Source organism: Arachis hypogaea, chromosome 5, assembly GCF_003086295.3.
Source record: "Arachis hypogaea cultivar Tifrunner chromosome 5, arahy.Tifrunner.gnm2.J5K5, whole genome shotgun sequence".
In the NCBI taxonomy this organism is placed as follows: domain Eukaryota; kingdom Viridiplantae; phylum Streptophyta; class Magnoliopsida; order Fabales; family Fabaceae; genus Arachis; species Arachis hypogaea.
The window spans coordinates 86,175,508-86,184,327 of NC_092040.1; the positions used below are offsets into that span (position 1 = coordinate 86,175,508).

General features: G+C 40.8%; 1 non-coding gene across 1 annotated transcript; it reads right to left on the reverse strand.

Moving 5' to 3' along the window:
- Positions 1-5,002: 5,002 nt before the first annotated feature.
- On the reverse strand, positions 5,003-5,106 carry LOC112804325 (small nucleolar RNA R71). The gene has a single exon (XR_003202936.1). It is a non-coding gene; the product is annotated as a small nucleolar RNA R71 (small nucleolar RNA).
- Between the last annotated feature and the right edge of the window lie 3,714 nt (positions 5,107-8,820).

Consider the following 8,820-nt stretch of genomic DNA (forward strand, 5'->3'; position numbering starts at 1 on the left):
GAAAGAATAAGGAAGAAGAAATAATTGAGGAAAGAAGAAATAATTAGGATTGAAAAGAATTAGGATTGGAGGGGGTGGATGATGTGAAATCAGGCGCTGATTAGGTTGGGCGGCGCACGCGACACGCGCGCGTAGCGCACGCGTATGCGTGAGTGACCATGAAATAAAATCGACGCATACGCGTCAAGGACGCGTACGCATGGATGGTTGTGTGCCTCTAGCACAGTTCCAGTGCTAGACCACCACAACTTTCTGTTCAAATACGCATTTACGCCGATTTCCATTGTCACGCGTGTGCGTCCTGGACGCGTACGCGTGGTCGTCATGCGTGCATGTGAACCTGCTTGTGCGTAAAGCACGGTTATAGCATCCCTCCCGCAGAACTTTCTATGCAATCCAATATATTGTGCATTCACATATGACGCGTGCGTGTCGAATGCGCTTTTCTTGTCTTTTTTTTATGCAGAATGCAGTTGATGATGCAGAATGTATAAATCAATGAACACTAATAAAAATAAAACAAAATAAAACTAAGGATAAAAAATGAAAAGGAGCGATCATACCATGGTGGGTTGTCTCCCACCTAGCACTTTTATTTACTGTCCTTAAGTTGGACATTTGGTGAGCTCCTTGTCATGGCGGCTTATGCTTGAACTCTTCCAGGAATCCCCAAGAGTGTTGACTTTTGGAATGAATTCCGGGGTCCCAAACCTTACTTTTGCACTCGTCTTCTTGTTAATCATCATTTTTCCAACCGGGCGGCGAGTGATGAGCGGATATTTTATACGCTTTTTGGTGGTATCTTCATGAAGTTTTTAGTGTGCTTTAGTTACTTTTTAGTATATTTTTATTAGTTTTTATGCAAAAATCAAATTTCAGGACTTTACTATGAGTTTGTGTGTTTTTCTGTGATTTCAGGTATTTTCTGGCTGAAATTGAGGGACCTGAGCAAAAATCTGATTCAGAGGCTGAAAAAGGACTGCAGATGCTGTTGGATTCTGACCCTCCTGCACGCGAAATGGATTTTCTGGAGCTACAGAAGCCCAATTGGCGCGCTCTTAATTGCGTTGGAAAGTAGACATCTTGGGCTTTCAAGAAATGTATAATAGTCTATACTTTGCCCGAGATTTGATAGCACAAACTGGCATTTAAACGCCAGCTTTTTACCCTTTTCTGGTGTTAAATGCCAGAACTGGCATAAAAGTTGGAGTTAAACGCCCAAACTGGCACTAAAACTAGCGTTTAACTCCAAGAATAGCCTATGCACATGAAAGCTTCAATTCTCAGCCCAAACACACACCAAGTGGGCCCCAGAAGTGGATTTCTGCACCATCTTTCTTAGTTTACTCATTTTCTGTAAGCCTAGGTTACTAGTTTAGTATAAAAACTACTTTTAGAGATTTATTTTGGACCTCACGACATTTTACATCTAAATGTGTATCTTCTATGGCATGAGTCTCTAAACTCCATGGTTGGGGGTGAAGAGCTCTGCTGTGTCTCGATAGATTAATGCAATTATTTTTGTTTTCTATTAAATCACGCTTGTTGCTATTCTAAGATATTCATTCGCATTTCAACATGATGAATGTGATGATCCGTGACACTTATCACCATTCTCAACTTATGAACGCGTGCCTGACAACTACTTCTGTTCTACCTTAGATTGAGTGTGTATCTCTTGGGTACCTAGTTCACGAGTTTGATTGCCTCTTCTGACAATAAAGTGTTCAAATCTGTGAAACCAGACTCTTCGTGGTATAAGCTAGAATCAATTAGCAGCACTCTTGAGATCTGGAAAGTATAAACCTTTTTTGTGGTATTCCGAGTAGGATCTGGGAAGGGGTTGACTGTGACGAGCTTCAAGCTCACAAATGTTGGGCGTAGTGACAGTGTACAAAAGGATGAATGGATCCTATTCCAGCACGAGTGAGAACCGATAGATGATTGATGCCAGGGCATCTTGGCCAGTTTCACTTACCTTTTCTTTACTGTTTTAGGGTAGTTTCATGCATTTTCTTAGTAAATAAACAAGTTTTGGATAAAAATACACTTACACCTTGATGCAAGCAAACATTGTGAACTTTACATGATTTCATGAGAATTAGGCAGGAATTGAATGATAAATTGGATGATGCATAATCTCATGACTTGGAACAGAGCTTTGATGCACTTTAATTGCTTGATTTCAGGACAAAGGAAGCAAGAAGGAGCCACGTTAGCAGCCACGTTAATCTAATTAACGTGACCACTAACGTGGAATGGGGACAAGCTTGTAGCGTTAATGGAAAAAGTGATCGCCAATAACGCCTTCGAAGCCATCATAGCCCACGTTAAGTGCCACGTTAATTACATTAACGTGATAGCTAACGTGGAGGAAAAGAGGAGCTCCAATGTTAGTGGTAAAAGTGAATGCCACTAACGTTCCAAAAAGGGCACAATTAGCCACGTTAAGAGTCACATTAATCCAATTAACGTGAACTCTAACGTAGGAGGAGAAAGCAAATGCCAACGTTAGTGACACTCACCTTTGTCACTAACGTTGGACTCAGCCAATAGTGCCCACGTTAGTGGTCACGTTAAGACCACTGACGCGAAGAGTAACGTGGAGCTAAGCATGATAGGCCAACATTAGTGACACTCACCTTTGTCACTAACATTGGAGATGGCAATCACCACCACGTTAATGGTCACGTTAATACAATTAACGTGAGACACTAACGTGGGAAGGAGGGGCGTTTGGAGCGTTAGTGACAAAGGTAAGTGTCACTAATGCTCTTGAAGTTTAAGCATGCCCACGTTAAGGGTCACGTTAGTTATACTAACGTGGATCACTAACGTGGGAAAAAGAGGCAAAGAGCAACGTTATTGGAAAAGGTGAATGCCAATAACATTTGTGAAGGACCAAGAGGCAACGTTAGTGCCACTAACGTTGAAGTTAACGTGAATCATTTTGGTTTGGAACGTTAGTGAAAAAGGTAATCGTCACTAACGTTCTTGAACCCACATTTTCACTTAACGTTAACGCCACTAACGTCCTAACTAACGTCCACCCATGCCTAACTCACACTTTTTCTGCAAGCAAAGCTGAGCCCACTGAAGATTGTAACTGCTTCAACTCAAGATCAAAGGCCCATATCCAAGACTTGAAGAACTGACTAGAAGATCAATAAAAGTAGTATATATAGGAGTAGTTTTGAACTAGAAGGAGGCTAGGCAATTTGGAGATCTACACCTTGTATATTTACTTTTCTGCACTTTCTAGTTACTTTAGAATGTATTCTTCTCTACCATCTTCCATTTCCAGAGCTATGAACAACAAAACCCTCTTTCATTGGGTTAGGGAGCTCTGTTGTAATTTGATGGATCAATTATAGTTTTCGTTCTTCTTCCTCTTTCTTTTCTCTTGATTTACTAGAAAGCTTTTGATCTTAGTTCAATTGGTTAGTTATCTTGGAAAAGAAACTCTCCATAATTGGATCTTCTCTGAGCTTTGGAAAAGGGATGAGGAGATCATGCTAGAAATACTTTCTCATGTTGGACCAAATTGGGGTTTGGACGGATATAGTGACATGTAATCCTCCTAACACTTTGATTTGGAAATACATGTGGTATAATCAGTGACCATACTCCATCTCTTCCCATGAGCAATTAAATCAAGGAATTGGGCAATTGTTCAAGCTTAGAGAGATTGGGTTGCCAAGGAATTAGGATCCAATCCCTTAATATTGACAAGGAGATCAATGAATGCATTGATTGAGGAAGAGATGAGAATGAACTTGATCCGGAGAATGCAACATCTCCTAAGCCCAATGAATCTCCCATTTCTGATCTTACCCATTCTCTTTACTTTCTGCCATTTGTCTTTATGCTCATCTCCCCAAATCCCTATTTAAGATTTTTCAATTTACTTTCTACAATTTACTTTCCCGTCATTTAATTTTCTATAATTCTCAACTCAATTTCTGTTTAGCTCAACTAGCACATTTTTCCAACTAAAGTTGCTTGACCAATCAATCCCTGTGAGATTCGACCTCACTCTATTGTGAGTTTTTACTTTACGACAATTCGGTATACTTCTCGAAGGGAAATTTGTTGAGAGACAAGTTTCCGTGCATCAAGTTTATGGCGCTGTTGCCAGGGATTGATTTTGTATCGACAATGATTAAGTTGGAAGATCACTAGATTGAGCATTTTTCTTTTGCTTGTTTATTTTACCTAGTCATTTACCTTCAGTTTTAGTTACTTTCCTCCTTCACCCCCTCTCCCCTCTTTGTTTTATTTCTCTTTGTTGTTATTTACAATTTTTGTTCACTAACCCACTAACTGTTTGATAATTTGCACCACTCATACTAACAGCCACTATAACGAGAATAATCTCTTCATTTTATTTCTTGCTGTGGGACTTGTGAGTTGTATGATAGGGAGAAGAAGTGGAGCTTCAACTTCCTTTGATTCTAAACCTGAGAGGACCTTCCTTAGATTAAGGACGGAAGCAAGAGGGAAAAGAGTTGTTGGTGCTGAGGAAGAGGAAGAGTAATTTGAAACAAACATGTAGGAGAACCTGGAGAACAACCATGAAGGAGAAGCTCACAACCATGCTAGAGAAGGCCATGTGAATCCTGCTGGGCAAGAGAGAAGAGTTCTAGGGTCATACATCAATCCAAACCCAGGAAATTACGGAAGTAGTATCCAAAAGCCAACTATACATGCCAATAACTTTGAATTAAAACCCCAGCTCATCACCCTTGTTCAGAACAACTGTTCATTCGGAGGAAGCGCGCAAGAAGACCGTAATCAACATCTAACCACCTTCCTAAGAATATGTGACACTGTGAAGTCTAATGGTGTTCATCCGAATGTCTATAGACTACTTTTGTTCCCTTTCTCACTCAGGGACAAAGCATCTAAATGGCTGGAATCCTTCCCGAAGGAGAGTTTAACAAATTGGGAAGATGTGGTGAACAAATTTTTGGCGAGATTCTACCCTCCTCAAAGAATCAACAGGTTGAGAGCTGAGGTACAAACATTTAGGCAACAAGATGGTGAAACTCTCTATGAGGCTTGGGAGAGGTTTAAGGACTTAACAAGAAGATGCCCACCAGACATGTTCAATGAATGGGTTCAACTACACATTTTCTATGAAGGTCTTTCCTACAAATCAAAGAAGGCGGTAAACCATTCATCAGGGGGATCTTTAAACAAGAAGAAGACCATTGAAGAAGCCATAGATGTCATTGAGACTATAGATGAGAATGACTACTTCTATGCTTCTGAAAAGAGCAACACTCGAGGAGTGATGGAGCTGAACCATATGGATGCACTGCTAGCTCAAAATAAGATGATCACCAAGCAGTTAGCTGATCTTACCAAGAAGATGGAAGAAAACCAAGTTGCAGCAGTCATCACTTTATCACCAGCTCAAGAAAGAGTGAATACAAGAGAAGAAGGTGACTGGGAACAAGCCAACTATATTGGGAACTCACCTAGGCAGACCCATTATCCATACTCCAAAACTTATAATTCTGCTTGGAGAAACCACCCTAATTTTGGGTGGGGAAATCAACAAGACCAAGGTCAAGACCAGAGACACCACAACCACAATCCCAACAACAATGCAACTCACCAACATCCCTCACAAAGATCATATCAACACCCACCTAATTACCCTTCTCAACCTCCATATCAAAACCAACATAACCACTCTCAACCCCCTAACCTCAACCCACTATCACCAACTGAAGATAGACTCTCCAGAATTGAGACCCTACTTGAAGGCATATGTAAGGAAGTTTAAGAAAGTAAAGCATTTCGGGAAGAAGTGCGATCCAATATGCAGAATCAAGATGCTGCCATCAAGAAACTCGAAACATAAATTGGCTACTTATTCAAGCAAGCCCCTGGCTATAACATTCACAGCAATACTAATTCAACTCCAAGGGAGGATTGTCAGGCTATCACCCTCAGAAATAGGAAGGAATTGAAGGAGATCCACAAGAAATCGCAAGAGAAGAACTCGGATGAAAAAGAAAATGGACAAGATGAAGTTTAATTTTTCACTCCCAATTCACATCACAAGGGAGAAGTGCTGAAGCCATAATTTCCAAAAGCCCCATACCCTCAGCAATTGAAGAAGAAGGGAGAGGACAGCTAATTTTCAAGATTCTTGGAAATCTTCAAGAAACTACAGATTAACATACCCTTTGCTGAAGCAATAGAGCAAATGCCGCTCTATGCCAAGTTCTTGAAGGAGTTGATGACCAAGAAGAGAAGCTAGAAGAACAACGAGACTGTGGTACTAACCGAAGAATGCAGTGCCATCATCCAGCACAAATTGCCCCAGAAATTGAAGGATCCTGGGAGCTTCCAAATTCCTTGTATCATAGGGGAAATCACTGTGGAAAAGGCTTTATGTGATTTAGGAGCTAGCATAAATCTGATGTCTTTAGCAATGATAAGGAAAATGAGGATTGAGGAGGCCAAGCCAACAAGAATAGCCCTGCAACTGGTAGACCGATCATTCAAGTTTTCTCACGGAATAGTAGAAGACTTGTTGGTGAAGGTAGGAGACTTTATCTTTCCAACAGACTTTGTAGTGTTGGATATGGAGGAAGGAGCCAAGACCTCTATCATCTTAGGAAGGGCATTCTTAGCCACTGCCGGAGCCATCATTGATGTCCAAAATGGTGAACTTGTCCTTAGACTACGTGAGGAGAAAATGATATTCAATGTGTTCAAGGTCATGAGTTACCCACAAGACTCATTGGGAGAATGTATGAGGTTGGACTCAGTAGATGCTGTAGTGCAAGAGACTCTTGAAGAAGAAGAACTTGAGGGGTTAACAGAAGAGGAGGAATCAGCATCAAGCGAAGTGGCTGCAACAACTGAAATTCATGTTCAAGGCACACTAGAGGAAAATGATGAAAGAAAAGAAGCACCCAAACTTGAACTAAAGGCACTGCCACCCACTCTCAAGTATGCATATTTAGGAGAGAATGAAAGCTATCCAGTAATCATAAATTCAGCCCTCAGCCAAGAACAAGAGGAGGAATTACTTCAAGTCTTACAAAAGCATAAGGATGCCATTGGATGGACACTTGCTGACTTGAAGGGAATCAGTTTGGCCATATGGATGCATAAGATACTATTGGAAGATGATGCCAAACCTTTTATTCAACCCCAAAGGTGGCTGAATCTAGTTATGAAGGAAGTGGTACAGAAGGAAGTCATGAAGCTGTGGCAGGGAGGAGTAATCTACCCAATTTCGGATAGCCCATGGGTCAACCCCGTCCAAGTGGTCCCCAAAAAAGGAGGAATCACTGTGGTACCCAATGAAAGGAATGATCTAATCCCTACAAGAACTGTCATAGGATAGAGGATGTGTATTCATTACAGAAAACTCAATGAAGCCACAAGAAAAGATCACTTCCCACTTTCCTTCATGGACCAGATGCTGGAAAGACTTGCAGGACACGCATATTATTGTTTTCTAGATGGTTATTCACGATATAACCAAATAGTGGTTGATCCAAGAGACCAGGAGAAAACATCATTTACTTGCCCATATGGGGTGTTTGCCTACAGGCGCATGCCATTTGGGCTATGAAATGCACCTGCAACCTTTCAACGCTGCATGCTTTCTATCTTCTCGGATATGATAGAGAAGTTCATTGAAGTCTTCATGGATGACTTTTCAGTATTTAGAGATTCCTTTCCTAATTGCCTAAATCATCTTTCCTTGGTATTAAAAAGATATCAAGAAACCAATCTGGTCTTGAATTGGGAAAAATGCCACTTTATGGTGACGGACGGAATAGTCCTTGGCCATAAAGTTTCTAACCAAGGCATTGAGGTAGACAGAGCTAAGGTAGAGCTAATTGAAAAATTACCTCTACCGCGTGATGTCAAGGCAATTAGGAGCTTTTTGGGGGCATGCTGGCTTCTACAAAAGATTTATTAAAGATTTTTCAAAGATAGCCAAGCCCTTAAGCAATCTCCTTATGTCTGATACACCATTTATCTTTGATGAAAAGTGCATGCTCGCATTTGAAAACTTGAAAAAGAAGCTTTCTTCAGCCCCTATCATCACCCCACCTGATTGGAACTTACCATTCGAACTGATGTGTGATGCATCTGATTTCGCAGTTGGGGCAGTGTTAGGACAGAGGAAAGATAATTTGGTGCATGTCATATACTATGCCAGCAAGGTCCTCAATGACACTCAACAAAATTATACCACTACCGAAAAGGAGTTGCTGGCAATAGTTTTTGCATTTGACAAATTTAGATCATACCTCATTGGTTCTAAAGCAATTGTTTTCACTGATCACACATCACTTAAATATCTATTTGCCAAACAGGAATCAAAACCAAGACTAATCATATGGATCTTATTGTTGTAGGAATTTGATATTGAGATTAGAGACAAAAAGGGCGTGGAAAACAAGGTAGCAGATTATCTATCCAGGATCTCTTGTGAGAAAGGTGCTACACATGATACAAATGTAAATGAGTTCTTCCCAAATGAGCAGTTAATGTTGGTTCACAAGGCACCCTGGTTTGCAGATATAGCCAATTTTAAGGCAGCTGGTGACCTGCCTCCTGGAATAAACAAACATCAAAGAAGAAAACTCATCAATGATGCTAAATATTTCATTTGGGATGAGCCATATCTCTTCAAGAAGTGCTCAGATGGAATCCTTAGGAGGTGCATTTCAGAAGAAGAGGGACGAGAGGTCCTGTGGAATTGCCATAGTTCTAGCTATGGAGGTCATTTTGGAGGAGAAAGAACCGCAGCGAAGGTGCTGCAATGTGGGTTCTTTT